The sequence below is a fragment of the Narcine bancroftii genome, chromosome 10 (assembly GCF_036971445.1).
Source record: "Narcine bancroftii isolate sNarBan1 chromosome 10, sNarBan1.hap1, whole genome shotgun sequence".
NCBI classification, from domain to species: domain Eukaryota; kingdom Metazoa; phylum Chordata; class Chondrichthyes; order Torpediniformes; family Narcinidae; genus Narcine; species Narcine bancroftii.
The window spans coordinates 86,472,360-86,496,611 of record NC_091478.1 but is presented as its reverse complement, the minus strand read 5'-3'; the positions used below and the strand labels follow the sequence as shown (position 1 = coordinate 86,496,611).

The window sequence follows — 24,252 nt, the reverse complement described above, 5'->3', positions numbered from 1 at the left end:
CGCACCTCACAAAGGAGAGTCATCCTTGCAGAGTCATTGTCTCTCTGGCAACATGCCAGGAGGGAAGCAACATGCTCCATCAACCCATGCGGGTCTGCAAATGTGGGCTTCTCCTGGGCAAAGAAGGGGAGCCCACACCCTTCTGTGCTGGTCGCTCGGTGCGGCGATTTGCCTGTCCAGCTGTGCGGCCACTCGATCTGCCACAGCGGCATTAAAAAAACAATCCGGGTAAAAGATAGCAGTTGGTGTTGACTGGGGGCACATGATATTTTGCGGAGCTGTAACTAAGGAACTCTTTATGCATGTGTGATTTACATTTTATTCTACTGCATAATATTCAAAAAGTTCTAACCAATGTAACTCACAACAAATTTATTAAATGATAGCCTGGTGACAACTAAAATTGAATATTCACACTAGAAGGATCTTCAACAAATTAAATTAATAGATTAAGAAAATATAAATTAAACTTAAAGTGAAGGAAATAAAGACATCATGTATTCACTTGCAGAATTACAAAGCAAATGTTTACAATGCATAGATACTGATGACAATTATCAAGAAAATGTTCAGGTGGCAATTTAACAAACATTCTCTGGGGGGGAAAAATCAATTCATAACTGTGGTCAATTAGATTGATTTAATTCTGCTTTATCAAGGTGTTTTAAATAGAAACTGAAACAAACTATATTTTACCTTTAGTTTGTCTTTTATAATGGATTAGTAAATATGTTAATCATGTTCATTACTCCATGATCTCAAGAAATATTATTTGTTTGTTATTTGATTATAAGTATTTTCTTTAAAACTTTCAATTTCACTTACCAACATTTACTTAATAGGAGAGAAATAACAGGGATATTTGCTTTCAATAAATAAAGCCAAGGATCAAAGTAGAATTATAAGACTCAGTGTTGTCTAGTGCAGATGTCCTTGTGCTTCAGAGAAATTAAATCTCAATGTACCCTTCATTAAACATTCTACCACTTAATAATGAGGTAATTAATAGTTGTACTACAGCCAAAGTAAACTTATCTTAAGGGAATGTACATTTTGTAATAGTAGAATTTTGTGGAGCAAATTTTAGGTTAAATTTTGGGAGTCGACTATTGCATACATACTACTTTTGACCACAGCAAATAGCTTCAACGATCAAGGAGTTGAGCCAGCTGCCACCTGCTTCTCTCCCATCGGGTACTGGGGGCCAAGAATCACCTTTCCAACTGCAGGTTAGGGATGATGGGCACTGGGGGTGGGGGTTTCCCTCTGAAAATGGAGAATTTATTACAGGATATAAACATCACTTATGTGTAATGTCATCTACAGAAAAAAGTGCCGGATTTTGGAGGATGCTGGTGTTCAGAATCCAGGATAAAGGGTTAGACACCTGTACAGTGATTCAATAAATAATCTTCTATCCATCTTGAGTTCAATAGTTGAGGCGTTCTCCAATGTTTAAACAGTGCTTGCTACTATTCAGTGATGAAAGCAGTCTATACCTTCCTCACTTAAACTTACACTAGCAGGAACCGATGAGTGACAAGTAACATTTGTGTCACAGAAATTTCAGGTAATGACCATCTACAACACATTACAATTTACCACTTACCTTTGACATTCACAGGCAATGAAGAACTAGAGGGCACAGGTTTAGAGCAAGAGGGAAAAGATTATTAAAAAAAAAATTTAGGCATACAGCATGATAATAGGCTCTTTTGGCCACCCAATTAAACCCAATGGACCTACAACCCCTGTACGTTTTTGAATGGTGGGAGGAAACGTGAGGACCCGGAGGAAACCCATGCAAACATGGGGAAACTCCTTACAGACAGTGTCAGATTCGAACCCTAGTCACTAGTGTATAACAGCTTTGTGCCAACTGCTATTCCTTTTCTTTCCACTCACATACCACTTTAAGGAATCCCGATGCCATCAGTACTCTGTGATTCGTAAGGGATTGGTTAAGGCGGTATGTTGGGTGGGAAGGCAAGGTTGAGAATCACTGCTCTAGACCCAGTTATTAGTTAAATATTTTGCTTGAGAAAAATTGTCATTGTCCATTTCCTTTGGAGTTATGAAACTGTGCACATAATGAGTCAATGAGGTACAATTAAAACATTGGCTTTCAACGTTTTTCTTTCCACCCACATACCACCTTAAGCAATCCCTTGCTAATCACAGAGCACCTATGGCACAGGGAATATTTAAAATGGTATGTGAGTGGAAAGAAAAAGGTTGAGAACCATGCACTATGCTAACCATGCCGCCCTATAGAGAGACCCGCGGAGTAACTATATCACTTGGAGGGTTGTCCCAATCTAGAATGACCTGCAGAAAGGGCAGAATGAAACTCCTTCTATTTTTGCGCAATTGTACACAAGCCTCTACTCAACAGCCTTGCAACTGCTCTAATGGCCCTTAATGTTTCATTTAAATGTGCACAGTATGGCCTCTGCACTTAAAACATCATGAGCACACGTGAGATCAGAATCAGAATTTATCGTCATGAAATATCACAAAATTCAATGTTTTGTGGTAGCATTAAAGATGCAAAATTAGTGCAAAAGAGAAAGTGAGATAGGATCTGTGGTTTATTGTCTATTCAGAAACCCGATGGCAGAGGAGAAGAAGCTGATTTTGTACTGCTGGATGCTTGTCTTCAGGCTTCTGAGCCGATCCTGATGGTAGCAGTGAGAGAAGGCATGGCATGGTTGGCGAGGCTGCTTTCTTAAGATACCATCTCTTGTAGATATCCCTAATGGATTGAAGGCTGATGCCCATGATGGCACTGGCTGAGTTCACAGCTCTGTGGTCTTTTCCTATTCTGTACATTGGGACTACTGACATGGTCTTTGCCCTCAGACAGCTCCAAGAAAAGTGCAGAGAACAAAACAAAGGACTCTACATCACCTTTGTTGACCTCACCAAAGCCTTCGACACCGTGAGCAGGAAAGGGCTTTGGCAAATACTAGAGCGCCTCGGATGCCCCCCAAAGTTCCTCAACATGGTATCCAACTGCACGAAAACCAAAAAGGTTGAGTCAGATACAGCAATGAGCTCTCTGAACCCTTCTTCATTAACAATGGCATGAAGCAAGGCTGCGTTCTCGCACCAACCCTCTTTTCAATCTTCTTCAACATGATGCTGAAACAAGCCATGAAAGACCTCAACAATGAAGACGCTGTTTACATCCGGTACCGCACGGATGGCAGTCTCTTCAATCTGAGGCGCCTGCAAGCTCACACCAAGACACAAGAGCAACTTGTCCGTGAACTACTCTTTGCAGATGATGCCACTTTAGTTGCCCATTCAGAGCCAGCTCTTCAGTGTTTAACGTCCTGTTTTGCGGAAACTGCCAAAATGTTTCGCCTGGAAGTCAGTCTGAAGAAAACTGAGGTCCTCCATCAGCCATCTCCCCACCATGACTACCAGCACCCCCACATCTCCATCGGGCACACAAAACTCAAAACGGTCAACCAGTTTACCTATCTCGGCTGCACCATTTCATCGGATGCAAGGATCGACAATGAGATAGATACAGACTCGCCAAGGCAAATAGCGCCTTTGGAAGACTACACAAAAGAGTCTGGAAAAACAACCAACTGAAAAACCTCACAAATATTAGCGTATACAGAGCCGTTGTCATACCCACACTCCTGTTCGGCTCCGAATCATGGGTCCTCTACCGGCATCACCTACGGCTCCTAGAACACTTCCACCAGCGTTGTCTCCACTCCATCCTCAACATTCATTGGAGTGACTTCATCCCCAACATCGAAGTACTCGAGATGGCAGAGGCCGACAGCATCGAATCCACGCTGCTGAAGATCCAACTGTGCTGGGTAGGTCACGTCCCCAGAATGGAGGACCATCGCCATCCCAAGATCGTGTTATATGGCGAGCTCTCCACTGACCACCGTGACAGAGGTGCACCAAAGAAGAGGTACAAGGACTGCCTAAAGAAATCTCTTGGTGCCTGCCACATTGACCACCACCAGTGGGCTGATATCGCCTCAAACCGTGCATCTTGGCGCCTCACAGTTCGGCGGGCAGCAACCTCCTTTGAAGAAGACCGCAGAGCCCACCTCACTGACAAAGGACAAAGGAGGAAAAACCCAACACCCAATCCCAACCAACCAATTTTCCCTTGCAACCGCTGCAACCGTGTCTGCCTGTCCCGCATCGGACTTGTCAGCCATAAACGAGCCTGCAGCTGACGTGGACATTACCCCTCCATAAATCTTCGTCTGCGAAGCCAAGCCAAAGAGAAAGAAGACATTGGGACCTCCATATCAGACAGTGATGCAACCATTCGGAATGCTCTCCACGGTATACCCACACAGTTCTGGTCGCCTAATTATAGGAAGGATATAAACAGAGTGGAGAGAGTGCAGAGAAGGTTTACCAGAATGTTACCTGGGTTTAAGCATCTAGAGTATAGGGAGAGATTGGACAGATTAGGTCTTTATTCTTTGGAGCGTAGAAGGTTGAGAGGGGATTTGATAGAAGTATTTAAGATTATGAAAGGGATAGACAGAGTGGATGTGGATAGACTATTTCCGTTAAGAGGAGGAAAGATTAAAACAAGAGGACGTGAGTTAAGAATTAAGGGGCAGAGGTTTAGAGGTAACATGAGGGGGAACTTCTTTACTCAGAGAGTGGTAGATGTGTGGAATGAGCTTCCGGGAGAAATAGTGGCGGCGGAGTCAATTGTATTATTTAAGAAAAGGTTGGACAGGTATATGGATGAGAAAAAGATGGAGGGTTATGGGCATTGTGCAGGGAGGTGGGACTAGAGTGGGGTGTTTGGTTCGGTGTGGACTAGAAGGGCCTAATGGCCTGTTTCCGTGCTGTAAATTGTTATGTTATTATGTTATGTTAAATTGGCAAGTTTCTTTGGCGACATACCACATCTCTTTAAATTCATCACAACGTATAGCTGCTGGTGAGCCTTCTTCATGATTGCATCAACATGGAGGCACCATCTTCAGAGATAATGACACGATGAAATTTAAAGTCTTTAACTCTTTCCACTGCTGGGCTGGCAAGGAGGACTGATTTTGTATTGTGATGATTTCCTTTCTGAAGTCCACAATCCGTTCCTTAGTTTTGCTGATGTTGAGTGCAAGGTTGTGGTTGTGACACCCCTCGATCCATAGAGCTATCCCCACTCCTGTATGATTCCTTGCTGCAGTCGTTAAAACTGCCAATGACCGTGATGTTATCAGCACATTTAAAAAATCTATAAATTTAACACTACCAAAAAAAAATCACATATTTTACAATATTGCAAATCCATTTCAAATACATGTGGAGTATATAAGAAAAAAGAAAGAAAGATACCCCTGTAAACCTCCCCCACACTCTCCCCGACAAAACAAAAAACTATAGAACAAGATCTTCAACAGGGGCACTCCATACTATAAGACTTATTCTTATATACAGAGACCTTTAGAAGAAAGGGAACGTCTGAGTTTCATTTAAATATTCATACCCACACTTGGTAAATATGGACACCATATTTTCCAAAATATATGGTATTTATCACTTCAATGAAATTTTCTCCAGTGGTATGCAACTCTCAACTTCCACATGCCATCTCTCCATTCCCAAGGCTACATCAGACTTCCAAGTTATAGCAACACATTTTTTAGCTATTGCTGAAGCAAATTGAACAAACTTCATTTGATAAATATTCAATTTTAATTTAGGTTTAACCCCTCTGATATCACCCAATAAAAATAATATTGGATCCTGTGGGAATTTTCTCCCTGTTATTTGTTCTAATAAATTACCTATTTCCAACCAAAATGGTTTAATCTTAGGACACTGCTAAGTAGAATGCAAAAATGTAACAACTTTCTGTCCACCTCTGAAACACAAATCTGAAAAGATCTGATTCAATTCATTTAGCTTTTGTGGTGTTAAATATAACTGATGAGCAAAATTATATTGTACCAACCTATACCTCACATTTATTGTGCTTTCCATACTTTCTCAACACAACTCAATCCAATTGCGCAAATCTACAGAGGAACCCGGGTTTAACATGCCCCGATTTAACGAGAATTCGGATATAATACGATGAGTCATTGGATCCCTTAATGCCCATGTTCTATTCTTTGAGATTGGATGTTAAGTGAGCCTGTTTAAAAAGATACAGTACCAGGAATGGCCGCCCTGTGGCAGAGCCGATATTTAGAAGGGGCACATCTAAATGATTAAGGGAAGTACAGTAATGTTTATCTTGGTGGTGTGTGTTGCTGCAAATGGAGGGAGGGGTGGGGGAAGTGAGTGGTGCCATGAATGGGTAGGTGGTGGTGGGTAAGTGCTGTTGTGAATGGGGGGGGGGTGAGTGCTGCTGCGAACAGAGGGGGTGAGTGCTGCTACAAACAGGGGTGGGGTTGTGTCCTACAATGAACAGAGGGGGGTGATGGAGCTGCGATCGATGCATGTATATATCATACACAGTGAAACCCCAATTTAGCGTGACCCCACTATTTTCACGATGCAATTTTCTTAACCCCAACTATTGTGTTATAATGGGGTTCCACTGTATTTGTTCATTCAAATCTACTTCCCATCTTTATCTTGATTTATGAACCCCTACTTTCTGAGCTTTCTTTTGTAATAACCTATACATTACTGAGAATAGATTAAAAGAATACAGAGAGATATCTGGTTATAAAATTAATAGGGAAAAAAGTAAAATTATGCCCTTAGTAAATGGGGATCATGTACAATGCAAGAGAGTATTGAATTTAGATGGCCAGATGCTGGAATAAAATATTCAGGTATTCGTGTAGAAACAGAGTTTAAAACACTTATTTAAATTAAATTTCTCATTATTATTAAAGAAAATAAGAGATTTGGAAAGATGGAATACGTTATCTATCTCTTTAATAGGTAGAGTAAGTTGTGTTAAGATGAATGTTTTCCCAAGAATACAATATTATTTTCAATCGATTCCAATTGCAATTCCTCAAAAAAATTTAAAGGAATTAAATGCTTGTGTTAGGAAATTTTTATGGAAAGGGAAAATGGATAGGGTTTTTTTTGAAAAAATAATGTGGAAATACGATTTAGGAGGTTTGCAGCTCCCCAATTTTATGAACTATTATAAAGCAGTCCAGTTGCGACTTATTAATGTAATGTATGATATAGACAAAATTCCAGCTTGGGTGAATATAGAATTTAGTAAAATAGGGGAAACAAACCCACAAGACTTTATTTATAAATGGAATTCAAGATAGTTAATAGCGAATATAGAAACTTCTATTTTCACAGAAATATTTAACTGAATTTTGGAATAAGGTTGATAAAGAGATTGGAGGAAGAAGTTTCATGTTAAGAAGAACACCCTTATTTCAAAAAAGATATATTCCATTTTCTATGGGGAAATACATTTTTAAAGATTTGGCAACATCAGGGCAATGAGAAGACTGAGGATTGTTTTGAAGCGAGTAAATTATTACTTTTAGTAGAATGAATGAGAAGTTCAAGGTATCTGCGAACACCAGACTTTGTAATTATCAGGGTACGAAATTCTTACATGAAATTTTTGGTTAAGATCTGCTATTGCCAGCAGGGACGGAGGTGCAAACAATGTTGTGTAATGGAGACATAAATAAATTTAGATCATCAGCACATTATTTTTGAGTTTGAAACTTTTGTGCCTGGAACAAAAATATCTGAATCTAGGTTATCTCAGTTTTTGAACTTGCTGTCTGTGGCAATAAATATCAGTGAATCTCTCATAGAGAACAAAGGTCAGCTGGTAATTATGTTGCAATTAAGAGCAAACTAACAAAGGAAAAACTTTTATGGCTCAGAGAGAACATTGTTAAGTGATTGTGTTTCATAACTGCATACTATTCCATGTAATCAAATTTGCAGTTATGCATTGTTTAATCCTCATTTGAAAATAATCACTGATCTTCCTTCAAAATCAGAACTAATATTTTGCAATGCTGCAACCAAGACTATCTGTTTTCCTGGATTGTAGAGATCTATAGTCCTCAAATTAGGTACTATATTATATAGTAAAAACATAATGCCAGAGAAACTCAGCAGATCAAACAGTGTTCTTTATGTACCAAAGATAAAGATACATAACTAACGGTTTGGGCTTGAGTCCTTCAAGGTATGAGCAAGATGTAGGCAGGCGCCCAAAGAAAATTAAGAAAACAAAACATTGGTTATGTATTTTTATCTTTGCTTGAGTTTCTCCAGCATTACGTTTTTACTTCAAGCATGATGTATACATTGCTCAGCACTGAGCTTTAAGAAGAGTAATTATATTCTATTATGAGGACAAAATAGCAATTTCACAATATTCTGGTGATGTTATTATTTTTGCCTTTTCAACACAGGTGACTTTCAAAGTGTTTGCGGCAAAATGTCCAGGAAGCTAATTCCCAGTTTATAAACATAATTATTGTGTTTGAGGATATAATTAAATTAATTATTCTTTTTATTCCAATACTCTCTGACAAAGTTGTCCATCTAGCTGTAATTTTATTTAATCATAGTTGTCTATAAATAAATTGGGTAAATCAGTACAATTACATTGGAAGCTTTTGAGTCATCAAATCCCATACAAGATTGCTCAGCTATCCTTTGCATTAAAATCCCAATAGTATAAATAAGTAAATTAGGACTAGGCATCTCCAAATGCGAATAATAACCCTGTCAGGCAATGTAATTGAATGAAATTAGATGAACTTCTGTGCAGTGCATTAAATAAACAAGTTTAAATCTGGTGCATAAATTCATGAAATAATGCACACTACAAATGATACCTTCAATAAAGACAACTGGAGATCTGGCTCTGCTGGATTCATATTAACACTTACAAATAGCATGCATAGGCCTTGTGTACCCACACACTCACGTGCACACAATATAGGTACCCAGCCAGGTCTCTGAATATACGCGTCAGGCCTGGGTGGAGGCACTCCGATACTTTCCTTTCCAAGTAAGCATCGGAGATCTTCCACTTCCATCCCTCAAAGAAAATTTTGAGATGATTTGGAATGTCGCGTTTGTAAAAAAAAAATTATTTTTAATTAAAAAAAAATGTGGACACACAGCATGGTAATAGGCCCTTTTGGCTCACGAGCCCTTGCCGTTAAATTGCACCCAATTGACCTACAACCCTGGTACATTTTTTGAACAGTGGGAGGAAACCAGAGCCCCCAGGGGAAACCCACAGACACAGGGAGAATGTAAAAGCTCCTTCCAGACAGCATGGGATTTAGACCCCAGTCCCAGTTGCTGGTGCTATAACAGATTTGCGCCAACCATGCCGTCCATGGTTTTGTATGATGTTAAAAGGGGTAGGAACAGAAAGTTCTTATCACATCCTTTATATTTTCCAACTGATTGTTTTAATTGGTTTCGCTTTTGATTTTCAGCCTATTCAGCCTTTTCTTTGTTTTTGAATCATGAGTAAACTGGTTTTTAAAAAAAAATATTACTGAGATTTACTTAATAGAATTAAATTATGCAGATTGTGCTTTAACATATTATTCAAGGTTTTTCACAATATGTTGGTACCTTCTGAATGTAGTTGTGTCCACTCAATACTTTGCTTGATCTGGTATATGTCTCCCAGAGATGTAATACAGGATTCAACAATTAGCGATCCTTCTAATGTACTAATATATGGGAGCATCTGTGTCTCAAAATAGATCTGTCATAAATTCATGCACATCATTACCGAAAGTTTAACTGACTCTTCTGAATAGTTCAGTCAAAACAGACCAGCCACTGGGTTGTCATTACTTTGGATTCACATTATATCACTCCACATAATTTCCATTATTTTCTTCACATGCTGGACATCTATTAGCAGGTGGATTAATCGAATATCAACTGCCAATTAATTTGTCTTATTCATAACAACTTCTACATCAAAGACAGAACAACATGAAGCACTGATACAGCACAGAGATATTGAACAGTAATAGCAGCTCTTTACGAAATCTTTAATTACCCCCTATTTTTCTGCAGAAGTTATGTTTTTCTGAACCTCTAGTAGCTACTGAGATAAAATCGACAGAAAGTCTTCATTCTTTGTAATCTTTCCCAATGAAACAATTTTCATTTCTCAAGGCCAGTTTCTTAATTTTATCATTACCACTGTGTTTTTTTTGGGTTATTTAATAATTACACTGATGTGCTCTATGTTAGATATTTTCTTAGTCTATTATAACACAACATTAACAAAGTTCCATCACATTTCTAGTATTTCCTTTGACGGAAGAGTCAAGGATGTAAGGTCACAGGCATAAAATAAATTGGAAAGTGAATTAAGAGTGACATAAGGAAAATCTTTACGCAGCATGTGGTTGGAATCTGGAATGCCCGCAGAAGGGAGGTTCCATTGTGACCCTCAAGTATAGAATTAAAATATGGCAAGGAAAGTTTTTCAAGGCTGCTTAGACAGTGGTCAGAACAAAAGCTGTTTTTGGGAAAGAGTCAGCGCAGACACAATTGAACAGTGCTGCATCTATTCTGGAACAACTCTGAACAAATTCTCAGCACATGGAACCTTTTCCTTTTTGCCTTGACACTGCATTATACCGAGGTTTCCACAACAGACTACTTGTTTCATAGTGTACCTTGAATTTAAATAAATAATCACAGAAATTTACTCCAAATAACGATCTTGTGGTTGTTTCATAAAATGTATCTGATGATGTTCACTATCCCCTTGGTCAGTCTCATTCTCTTTTATGTTCAGTATCCTTTTAACAGCAAGTGTAAATATCACACCAAGACACAAGAGAAACTTGTCCGTGAACTACTCTTTGCAGACGATGCCGCTTTAGTTGCCCATTCAGAGCCAGCTCTTCAGCGCTTGACGTCCTGCTTTGCGGAAACTGCCAAAATGTTTGGCCTGGAAGTCAGCCTGAAGAAAACTGAGGTCCTCCATCAGCCAGCTCCCCCACCATGATTACCAGCCCCCCCACATCTCCATCGGGCACACAAAACTCAAAACGGTCAACCAGTTTACCTATCTCGGCTGCACCACTTCATCAGATGCAAGGATCGACAATGAGATAGACAACAGACTCGCCAAGGCAAATAGCGCCTTTGGAAGACTACACAAAAGAGTCTGGAAAAACAACCAACTGAAAAACCTCACAAAGATAAGCGTATACAGAGCCGTTGTCATACCCACACTCCTGTTCGGCTCCGAATCATGGGTCCTCTACCGGCACCACCTACGGCTCCTAGAACGCTTCCACCAGCGTTGTCTCCGCTCCATCCTCAACATCCATTGGAGCGCTTACATCCCTAACGTCGAAGTACTCGAGATGGCAGAGGTCGACAGCATCGAGTCCACGCTGCTGAAGATCCAGCTGCGCTGGATGGGTCACGTCTCCAGAATGGAGGACCATCGCCTTCCCATGATCGTGTTATATGGCGAGCTCTCCACTGGCCACCGTGACAGAGGTGCACCAAAGAAAAGGTACAAGGACTGCCTAAAGAAATCTCTTGGTGCCTGCCACATTGACCACCGCCAGTGGGCTGATATCGCCTCAAACCGTGCATCTTGGCGCCTCACAGTTTGGCGGGCAGCAACCTCCTTTGAAGAAGACCGCAGAGCCTACCTCACTGACAAAAGGCAAAGGAGGAAAAACCCAACACCCAACCCCAACCAACCAATTTTCCCCTGCAACCGCTGCAATCGTGTCTGCCTGTCCCGCATCGGACTTGTCAGCCACAAACGAGCCTGCAGCTGACGTGGACTTTTTACCCCCTCCATAAATCTTCGTCCGCGAAGCCAAGCCAAAGAAAAAGAAATATCACGGAGTGACTAGTGGGGTGCCGCAAGGCTCAGTGCTGGGACCACAGTTATTTGGAATATATATCAATGACTTAGATGAAGGAATTGAAAACAGGATCTCCAAATTTGCAGATGACATGAAGCTGGGTGGCAGGGTTAGCTGTGTACAGGATGCTTAGAGGATGCAGGGTGACTTGGACACGTTAGGTGAGTGGGCCAAGGCATGGCAGATGCAGATATAATGTAGATAAATGTTAGGTTATCCACTTCAGAGGCAAGAACAGGAGAGAAGATTATTACCTAAATGGTATCCAATTAGGAAAAGGAGACCCAGGTGTTGCTGTGTACCAGTGATTGAAAGTGGACATGCAGGTACAGCAGGCAGTGAGGAAAGTGAATGGTACGTTGGCATTTATAGCAAGAGGATTCAAGTACAGGAGCAGTGAGGATCTACTGCAGCTGTACAGGGTCTTGGTGAGACCACACCTGGAGTATTGTGTACAGTTTTGGTTCTCCTTATCTGAGGAAAGACATCCTTGCCATAGAGGGATTGCAAAGAAGGTTCACTATATTGATACCAGGGATGGCAGGACTTGCCATCCATTTGAAGTGGATTTTTTTTTTCTCTCAGAATCTATGGAATTCTTTGCCACAGGAAGTAGTTGAAGCCAGTTCTTTATCTATATTTAAGAGGGAGTTAGATTTGGCCCTTGTGACTAAGGGGATCAGGGGGTATGGGGAGAAGGCAGGTACTGGGTACTGAGAAGACGATCAGCCATGATCAAAATGAATGGTGATGTCGGCTTGAAGGGCCAAATGGCCCACTCCTGCACTATGTTTCTATTTTATCATAGTGTTCAAATAGATATTCAAACAAGAACTTCTATCTTTTCTCATTCAAATATGCCAATTAGTTCCTCTTCCTCTCTTCCTTGTGATGAAGAATGACTTACTTCCGCTCCAGTTTCTGGAATCACAGATGCCTAATGAGGTAAAAACGGGAACCTCTGTTCTATAGGCAGAACAGGAGATGTACTCCCAGGCAGGTGGGTGGTTAACTTGTAAGATAAAGTAATAAATATAAAACAAGCTCTATATATTTTAAACAGATGTCACTAATGTTTATACTTCTATTAACCTCAGTGAAGTGCTTCTGGCCATAATAGTGAACATTTATCCATCTTTTTGTCTCTTTTAGTTTAATTAAGTATACTGTTACAGTGTATTATAGATTTATTTTTATAAAGTATCTGTTTGGCTGCAGCAAGTAAGAGTTTTGGTGCATCTGTACATTGTACAATAAATTCATTATTTTAAATCTTTGAGGCTGAACTCTTGTGGCATACTTCCAAAACTCATCTTCTCTATTTTTTCCCCCACCCCAACAAAACAAAAAGCATACTTTTAACTATCCAATCGCTGTGATTTAAAGCTTCATCTCTCTGATTCATGATATTTAAGACTCGCTTAAACTTATCTTTCTGGTCAAACTTCCTCCTTAGCTGTGGTCTCATTGAAACTGTGAAGGAGATTTGGTCTCTTAAGGTCTTTGAACAGTTGTAGTTTAGCTTCAGTTTTGTCGAGTGAAGGGTTCTGATCTCTTGACTCCTACATTTGAATGTGTGTGCACTTCATGGTGGAAGCATTATGGTGGTTGTTTTCAGCCTTTTTAACAAACAGAGACAGCTCTCTGCAGTATGTGTTGGCTGCTGTGAAAAGAGAAGGGTTGGCCAATTCTCTGAGAATTTTTAAATTAATTTGATCCCACTGAGTAAAGGCACTGGACTAAATCTGTACCAGTTTTTGAATCCATAATTTTTAATTAAGATCACTCAATATGACAGTACAGAAGCGGGCTTAACAGGTCTAATGGTGGTGTTATAGCCCACAATGAGCCTCCTCCACACACAAAAATCTGAAGCCAGATTTTGTTCGGACATCTCTCATGATCCCCACACCTTGATGAAGGGCTCAAACCCGAAATGTTGGTGATGTATCTTTACCTTTGCTACACAAAGGCACTGTTTGACCTGCTGAGTTTCTCCAGCATTTGTGTGTTTTTTTTCAAGATTAATAAATAGGAAACATCTATAGTAGTCTTTTTCAAAATTGTATACGTCTTCTTGTTAATGAATATTATTTAAAAAAAAAACCTGCTTCACCAATATCTTGTATAGAGTCTTAAACCAAGCAACTATCATGAGGAATTGCAGATGAAATTTGCAAAAAGTCAATGAACATCTGTGAAAAGAACCGATATTAAAGATTTCAATGAACTGGCAATTTACATTTAACACCACTGCACTGTGTTGAAGGAAGTGGCGCATTTTGTATACCTGTTCTCTCTGCTTGAGTGCCTTGTATTGCACTGCAGCCTTTTTTTCATGTAACCGATTCATTTGCTGGCTGATGCCAGATGGTAGTTCTGTTGAAACTCCATACCTGGGTCTCACGAGAGGAGAAGGGTTGTGTTTGGTGGCCTACAAAACATTAGAGGCCAATGAGTACACACACCTGCTCTGTTTGCTATGAAGACTTAAAAAGTGCTGATCTCTACATATGGCAAGCACAAAAAGAAAGCCCAGCTGAGGGAGCAGCTGGGGCCAATAGAGATGAACCAGAATAACCCTGAACAATATGGTGCATAACAATGCACCCAAACTTGTCATTTTTCCAACAAGGGTCAGCAGGCAACAAGTTGGAAGAGAAATGCCCAAAATACTCTTTGTTTCCAGATACCAAAATAGTTCTTGATATGCAGTCACAGAACTCGTGTTAATTGATCACTTTGAATTCAAAATATACTGCCTGACATAACTGGTTGTCTGGAAGCATTGATTTACTTCAGCAGATTATTTAAAACCCATTTTTATTAAATAGCACTCTGGAAATTTGTGGATCAGGGATTTAATTCCACAGTAGTGCTAGTTATTCCGTGAAATTTATAAAGGAATCAGAATGTGTAATATCCTCTGGATATATGGAGAGTGTTGTTTTCCCCTTGTATTACACTTTCCCCAACCATCGCTTTTCTGTATTTAACTCTTGCACTTTATTTTCTTTATGTACGTTTTTACATTTAAACCTATCCAGAGTTATTGTACAGTTTTATCCTTTATTATTAAATAAATCAATATTTATCTTCCAAGCTACGTGCATTAAATTCTTCCCTTGATTTCACTTGCAGATTTGATTAGCTGCTGCAGTTGATCAAGAGCTACTGCAGATTTGATCAATTTGTGTATTGAGCCTCTGAATCTATAGTATTAATGTAGAAAGTGGACTTGCTCAGAGGTCCCAAATGTGATACTCAACAGCATTTCCTAAATTTGCAATAAATCCTCTGACAAGCCCAATAAAGTGAAGAAGCATATATAGGATTTGTAATACAGCACAAAAAGCACATGGATCAAAATTGTTTGCACGATGAGAAAGGATTACAAAAGCTTATGTGAGATAGAGCTAAACTGATGCTACTAAAAAAAAACTCAAGTCGATTCATTAACAGATGGTACCAAGATGTGAACCAAGTATATGAATGTGGATTTAGGTTGGTTCAGATTAACACAGAAATGGATCGGAGGTCAATCCACAGGACAATAAGAGTGGCAGAGAGGATCATGGGAGTCTCCATCCTTCCCCTCCTCCCCCCCCCCCACCCCACCACCATTGATGGGATCTACCGGATCGATGTCAGAAGAGGGTGTAAAATCATTGAGGACCCTTCCAGCCCACGCATAGCATCTTTCAGCTATTCCCGTTAGGGAAGATATACAGGAGTTTCAGAGCCAGCACCACCAGGCTGAGGAAAAGTTTTTTCCCCACAGGCAGTGGAACTGCTGAACAACCAAAGGAACTGCTCATACTAATCATCCGAGACTCTAATATTGCTGAAACAATATCTATTTGTATATATGAATACCGCATATGTATTGTTTGTCTCTGTGTGCGTATTGTCTGATTGTGTTGTCTGCGTCTTTTTGCACCGATGACTGGAGAACACTGTTTCGTTGGGGCTATACTTGGGCAATTAGATGACTATAAAATTGACTTAATTTTACTCACTGCTACAGAAGTAATGTTAGCCTCAACAGCTTAAAAAAAAAGTATCCCAACATTTTTCTCATTCAGCTTTTGTTTTTTTTTGTCAATCAATACCTCTAAATTCTTACATATTTTAAAATTTATATAGCAGCTGTTCCTGAACCTGGTGGTGCGAGCCTTGTGACGAGGGTGGCCATTCCAAAAGAAGGACATGGTCATAGTGTGTTTGCATTTGTTGTTTGTGCCACATGGTTTAAATTTTATAAAAATATATATTTTTTGAAACACATTTGGTAACCTATGACTAGATACTTCTTTTTGGAAATTTGGAAATGGGCCACCCTACTTGTGGCACCTATACCTTTTTCCTGATGGCAGCAGTGAGAGCAGAGCGTGTAATGGATGGTGCGGATCTTTGACGATTGCTGCTGCTCCCCTGATATTGAGGAGGATAACATTTTTCACAATAAAAGTTATAACAGACATTATTTAAATATGTATAAAATATGATAACAACCGACACAGCTCATTAGACCTCCCACTGTATTGCTTCTTCATAGTTGTGTGTGGGTTATAATTTTGTGTTAGGTTTCCTTCTTCACCTGATGGTTGTAAAAAAAAAAATGATTTAAGACTATTGTGAAAAAAGCTGCAGCTCTACTAGTAACATTAGTTCTTTTTAAACTATGTTTCCAATGCGATTCTATTTCTGCAGGTATCATTGGAAAATTGCATCATACAATTCAATTAAAATGTAGACAGGTAACGAACAGATTGTGTTGCATTTGTTCATGTAATTTAATTTCCAAATCATTTCTGCTGATATGTCCATAATGCTGGACAAGTGAGTATGAATGTAAATGAACCTTTCTTTGTACACACCTGAGGGATATCACAACGTGTGATTTACAGGCGTTCACTGGCAGTTGATTCTAACACTGCAGAAGAGTGCAGACTCTGTTATAGGAGATTGACCCTTATTATCCTCAATTGCAGATTGATTTAGCTACCAGAAGGGAAAGACTAAACACTGCATTTTAAATTGCAGCTAAAGTTTTATTGTTTCTTTAGTAATTAAGAACTTGTGAATGACTTGCGGTTACTGCCTGAGTTTTTGGGCATGGTCTAAGCACTGGGGGAATTGACTCAAAATTGCATTACTGTCAGTGGAATTGCCTTTCACTATTTCATCTCCATCGGGCACACAAAACTCAAAACGGTCAACCAGTTTACCTATCTCGGCTGCACCATTTCATCAGATGCAAGGATCGACAATGAGATAGACAACAGACTCGCCAAGGCAAATAGCGCCTTTGGAAGACTACACAAAAGAGTCTGGAAAAACAACCAACTGAAAAACCTCACAAAGATAAGCGTATACAGAGCCGTTGTCATACCCACACTCCTGTTCGGCTCCGAATCATGGGTCCTCTACCGGCACCACCTACGGCTCCTAGAACGCTTCCACCAGCGTTGTCTCCGCTCCATCCTCAACATCCATTGGAGCGCTCACACCCCTAACGTCGAGGTACTCGAGATGGCAGAGGTCGACAGCATCGAGTCCACGCTGCTGAAGATCCAGCTGCGCTGGATGGGTCACGTCTCCAGAATGGAGGACCATCGCCTTCCCAAGATCGTATTATATGGCGAGCTCTCCACTGGCCACCGTGACAGAGGTGCACCAAAGAAAAGGTACAAGGACTGCCTAAAGAAATCTCTTGGTGCCTGCCACATTGACCACCGCCAGTGGGCTGATAACACCTCAAACCGTGCATCTTGGCGCCTCACAGTTTGGCGGGCAGCAGCCTCCTTTGAAGAAGACCGCAGAGCCCACCTCACTGAAAAAAGGCAAAGGAGGAAAAACCCAACACCCAACCCCAACCAACCAATTTTCCCTTGCAACCGCTGCAATCGTGTCTGCCTGTCCCGCATCGGACTGGTCAGCCACAAACGAGCCTGCAGCTGACGTGGACTTTTTTACCCCCTCCATAAATCTTCGTCCGCGAAGCCAAGCCAAAGATTTACATCAGATTTCAGATTTATTGCAAGGCAGAATTATTGGTAGTGCAAAATAAAGGTACTCAATGTACACATGCAAACAAATAAAGAAAAGTTAACAAAATGCAATACAGAGGGGGAAAAAAAAATCAATGAAGTGAAAAAGTACAATGTGTCTCTGAGTTTTTTGTTGAGAAATCTGATGGTGGAGGGGTAGCAGGTGTTCTGAACCCAGCAGTGTGAGTCTTGTGGTACATATACCTCTTTCCTGATTGTAGTATTGAAAACAGAGTGCATGCTGGGTGGTGTAGAAGCTTGATGATTGCTGCTGCTCTCCAACAGCCGTGCTCCCCGTAGATGCTCTCGATAGTGGGGAGGGTTTTGCCTGTGATTTCACTGACACAGGGTCCCGAAAGTAGCTGCCTGAGCCAAGTGACTAGTCTTTTTAGACCAGTTGCATGATATTCAAAGAGGCCCATTTTTCCAGATGCCACATCGATCAAATAGTTAATGTCTCACTGAACCACTGACTCACAGCAGCAATAGGTTGTACTATCGACAGGAAGCACTGCAGCGACTCACTTCAATTATCTGGTCATCACCCTCCAAACCCGCAATCCCTTCCAAGAAGATGGACGAGGGCAGCAAAAGCACGGCAAAAACCATCACGTGGAATTTCCCTTCAAGTTACATATCATCCTGATTTGGAAATATATTATAGTTCTTTTGTCATCACTTGGTCAAAATCCTGGAGCTTCCTCCTGAACAGCACTGTGGGTTTCTTCACACTTCAGGAACAGCAGGCCCTTCAAGGTGGAAGCTCACCACCTGCATTATCTTAAGGAACGGGCAATTAAACACCAGTTCAGATTGCGAAGCCACATCTCTTGAATGAATTTTATAAGTGAACATTTTGACACCTATTATAATTTTTTATTTCATATTGCTACATCAACCCAACAAGACTGCCAGACCTCATAGAATTTCCATTTGCCCCACTCCACCACCTCATTTCCTCGTAAAGTATTCTTTCTCGTACAAGCATCAAGCACTCCTTGAAAAGCTGTCACCCCTCGTGCTCGGGTTCATTTATAGCAGTCAATTAATCTACCAGCCCATCTTCGGAATCTGGGAAGAAATAGAAGTACTGGAGAACCCTCTCCCCCCTCCATGGTGACAGAGAGAATGTGCAAATTCGACGCAGACAGCGGATCGAAGTTGGGATTCTGGAGATGCAGCGGCTAAGGCCATGGCATGAAGTGACATTGAAGGCGTGGCTCAGTAAATATCAGGCGCAAAGCCTAAGTTTGTGGTTTTCATGCTTTGTTACTGTTCCCTCATACTTAGTTTACAGACACAAGTTGGTAAAATTAATCAGCTGTTTGTATGATTTTCCTGATTAAACCTCTCTTCAACTAGCAAGGCAAAGAAGGGTGCAAATGGGCTCCATTAGTGGTGCTGTAGAGTGACAGATTAAAATTCATGAAATGGGCATTAATTTAGAGTGTGCATGATGTTAGATGTGGGCTGATGGGGACCAGTACTTTAATCTTGATGTTCAGGCAGAGTTATCCCTGTGGCCAGGTTATGAGCCTGGCTGTTCTGAATAAATAACATCAGCTAAAATATTGTTTCCACAGCCATTTCCAGCATCTGCTGTTTTTTTGATTGACAAATACTCCATCAAACTTCTGCAGGTGTACTGTGGAATGTATACTGGCTGATTGCAACATAGCCTGGTTTGGGAATTCGACTGCTCCAAAAGGTCAGAAATATAGCCAGGTCTAACACAGGTCCAGAGGGTCAGAAATATAACCAGGCTCTGACCTCACATCCACTGAATGCATTTGTATGAGGAGCTGCCTCAAGAAGGCAGCCAACATCAGAAAAGGACTCCTATCACTCTGGTCACAACTTCTTCTCACTGGTACTTTTGGGCAGAAAACTGAGGGCCAGCATCTCTAGGTTCAAGAATAGTGTCTTACCAACAGCTATCAGTGCCTTTAACCTCCCTGTAATGCACTAATTAGGAACTGCTCCAACACCACCAAAGGATTGTCTGTACTATTGCAAAGTCATTTTTATTGCAAAATCTTTATTTTTCGCACTTGGATAACTGGGAATACAATGTTAATGAGAATGTTATCATTCTGTTGATCGACAGGCTGTTTCTACTGTAAGCACACTGCTTCCCACAACTTCTGCTTTTTGAACTGTAAGCACAGTTCCATTTCTCTCATTGTCACCTTCCTCGCCACTCAATGCATCCTCCTCCATAACCTCCGCCATCGCCAGTGTGATGGCACCATCAAACAAACCTGCCCTCCCTTTACAGAGCGTGATCATCTCCTCCCTGACACACTGGTCCATTTCTCAATTACCCCCAACACCTTCTCCCACGCCTACATCCCATACAAGTACCAAGGATGCAAGTTTACTTTTCCCACCATCCAGCACTCCAAACATGCCTGCGAAATGAAATAAAGATTTGCTTGTACATCTTTCAATAGGGTGCTTTGTTTTCATTGTTTATGATAGGTGCTTCTCTGCTTGAGAAGATCAAATGTGGTTTGGGAAGGCACCTTGCATTCTGTCTGATTCTGGTGGCCATCTTCAACTCACGTGTCATTTCAATTTTCAATCTAAGATTCTCCTTGGTTTCTCTGTTCCTGTCTTTGTATATTGTTCCAATAATATTCAACATATGCAAAGGAACCAACTTTTCAATTTCAATCCTGAATTCAGCCACTTCAGACCATTTTCATTGTTCCTTTTTATAAAAAAAGGCAAAATAATTAATTAGAATCAGAGAACAATTGCAGCACAGAAACAGGCCAGCTCGGTCCCTCTAGTCTGTGCTGAACCATTTTTTTTAAAAACTAGGTCTACTGACCTGCACCAGGCCCATAGCTCTCTATACCTCTCCCATCCATGTACCAATCTAAATTCTTCTTATGTGTTAAAATTGAGCCTGCATTTACCACATCAGCTGGAAGCTTATTCTATACTGCCACCACCCTCTGTGTGAAGAAGTTCCCTCTAAACATTTCCTCTTTCACCCTTAACCCACATATTCTGGTTTGTATCTCACCTACCCTCAAGCCTATCTACATTTACTCTGTGTATCCCCTCATAATTTTAAATATCTCTATAAAATCTCCCCACATTCTTCAGCACTCCAGGGAATAATCTTTCCCTGTAACTCAGTTCCTGAAGTCCGGGCAACATCCTAGCAAATATTCTCTGCATTTTTTCTATCTTATTGATATCTTTCCTTTAGTGTGGTGACCAAAACTGGCCACAATACTTCAAATTTGGCCTCAACAATGTCTTATACAATTTGAACATAACATCCCAACTCCTGTACTCAATACTTTGATTTATGCAGGCCAATATGCCAAAAGCTCTCTTTACAACCCTATCCACCTGTGATGCCACTTTCAGGGAATTATGTTTCTGCATTCCCAGATCCCTCTGTTCTACCGCAATCCTCAGTGCCCTATTATTTAATGTGTATGTCCTTTCTTAGTTTGTCCTTCCAAAATGCGAAACCTCACACTTGGCTTCATTAAACTCCATCTGCCATTTTTCAGCCCATTTTTACAGCTAGTCCAGACCTCTCTGCAAGTTTTGAAAACTTTTTTCGCTGTCCACAAGACCTCCAATCTTAGTGTCATCTGTAAACATACTAATACAATTTACCACATTATTGATATCGATGACAAACAACCATGGTTCCAGTACCGGTCCCTGAGGCACTCCACTAGTCACAGGCCTCCAATCTGATAATCAATCTTCCACAACTACTCTCTGGCTTCTCCTGTCCAGCCATTGTTGAAGCCAGTTCAATACTTCACCATGAACCTTCATGACTAACCGCCCATGTGGGACCTTGTCGAAGGCCTTACTAAAGTACATGTAGACAACATCCACAGCCATTCTTTCATCAAATTGACTGGTAACCTCCTCATAAAAATCTATAAGATTGGTAAACACACACCATGCACAAAGCCATAATGAATATTCATAATCAGTCCCTGCCTATCCAAATAATTGTACATCTCTAAGAACACCTTCCAAGTTACCTACCACTGATGTCAGGGTCAATGATCCATAATTCTCAGGGTTACTTTTGGAGCCTTTTTTAAACAATGGAACAACATGAGCTACCCTACAATCCTCTGGTACCACATTTGTAGCTAAAGACATTTTAAATATTTCTGCCAGAGCCCCTGCAATTTCTACACTAGCCGCCCTCAAGGTCCATGAGAATATTTTGTCAGGCCCTGGGGATTTATCCACACTTATTTGCTTTAAGGCAGCAAGAACTTCCTCCTCTTTAATCTGTATAGGTCCCATGACCTCACTGTTTGTTTTCCTTACTTCCCACAATTCTGTGCCCTTTTCCTGAGTGAATACTGATGAAAAAAAATTGAAAATTTCTATCTCTTTTGGCTCCATATAAATCCAACCACTCTGATGTTCAAGGGGACAAATTTTATCCCTTATTGTCTTTTTGCTCTTAATATACATGTAGAAACCCTTAGGATTTTCTTTCACATTGTCTGCCAAAGCAACTTCATGTCTTCTTTTAACTTTTTTCTTTCTTGAGGTTTTTCTTGCATTTTTTAATACTCCTCAAATACCTCTTTCTCCATGATGCCTATACCTGTTATACACTTCTCTCTTCTTCCGAACCAGATCCCCAATATCCCTCGAAAACCAATGTTTCCTATACCTTCTAACCTTGCCTTTGATCCTGACAGGAACATACAAACTTTGTTCTCTCAAAATTTCACCTTTGAAGGTCCTCCATTTACCTCGCACACCCTTTCCAGAAAACAACTTATCGCAATTCACACATTCTAGATCCTTTCTCATTTCCTCAAAATCAGCCTTTCTCCAATTTAGAATCTCAACCCAAGGCCCAGACCTCTCGTTATCCATAATGAACTTGAAAGGCATTATGATTACTGGACACAAAATGTTCCCCTGCACATAAATTCTGTCACCTGTTCTGCCTTGTTGCCTAATATGAGATCTAGTATTGCGTTCTCTCTAGTTGGCCCTTCTATATATTGATTTAGAAAACTTTCCTGAACACATTTGCCAAACTCCAAGCCATTCAGCCCTTTTACTGCATGGGAGTCCCAGTCAATATGTGGAAAGTTAAATTTTCCTACTATCACAACTTTATGTTTCCTGCAACTGTCTGCTATCTCTCTTCAGATTTGTTCCTCCAGTTCTTGCTATTGGACTGTCTATTGTACAACCGCATGGGAGTGGTCATACCATTTCCATTTCTCAGGTCCACCCTTATAGCCTGAGCAGACAAGCTTTCTGGTGTGTCTTGCCTGAGCACAGCTGTGATATTTTCCCAGATGAGCAATGTGACTCCTTCCCCTTTCATCCCTCCCCCCCCCCCATTCTATCACATCTATAGCAATGCAAGTCCCAAATATTAAGCTGCCAGTCCTTCCCCTCCTGCTAACAAGTTTCACTGATGGCCACAATGTTGTAATTCATCGTGCTAATCCATGCTCTAAGCTCGACTGCCTTTCCTAAAATAGTCCTTGCATTGAAATAGATGCACCTGAAAACATTTCCACCATGTACAAACCATTGACTTCTAACAGTGCATGCAATTGTAACATCATCTTTTCCCTCCTCCACTCCTCTATCTGCTCTGGCACTCTGGTTCCCCTCCCCCTGCATATCTAGTTTAAATTCTGCTACATCTATTTTTCTTAACCACACCATTTTTAAAAAACTACACCCAGACCCAGCTTCGGATTCTTTTCTTGTCCCAATACCAATCGTCTTTGCTCTGAATTATCACTTTTATCCTTGTATTTCTCTTTCCTTTTTCCCTTTCAAGGGCATCTCCATTCTCTTCTTTCCCCCATTTCTCTTTTTCCCATGACGATAATTTGCTAAAAATATATTCCATTTGCTTAAAATTTATTCCAGTTCACATGACGCTTTCAACTTACATACGATTTTTCCAACTCCAGACTTGCTGCCTGACCTGCTGAGCATTTCCAAAATTTAATTGCTTTCACCCCACAATAGATTTACTGGTTTTTATCCACCACATAAAAAGTTGCCTTTTAAGTGAACTAAAAATCAAATTCAAAAATAAATAAAACTACTTTTCAGATTTCCCAGGGCAAATATCTGTCCAGCTGATTAGAATCTCATGTGGTTTGCTAGATTTAATATTAGATTTCCTTTATTCCAACAGATCTCCAGAAGCAATATTGCCAGAAAAGGTTGATGCTCTGAATTTTCTTGGGTCAAGTCAGAAATTGAGCAGAATGGTACATTTGAGACCTCTTTGATGGAACATTGTTTATCACCACTGTCACAATAAAAGCATTTTTTTTTGGTCAAATGGCTTGAATAAGAAACTA

The 24,252-nt window shown here is 40.5% G+C and overlaps 1 long non-coding RNA gene across 1 annotated transcript; it reads left to right on the top strand.

Moving 5' to 3' along the window:
* LOC138743994 (uncharacterized) lies at window positions 1-24,252 on the top strand. Its single transcript, XR_011345174.1, has 2 exons — window positions 1-228; window positions 24,084-24,252. It is a non-coding gene; the product is annotated as an uncharacterized lncRNA (long non-coding RNA).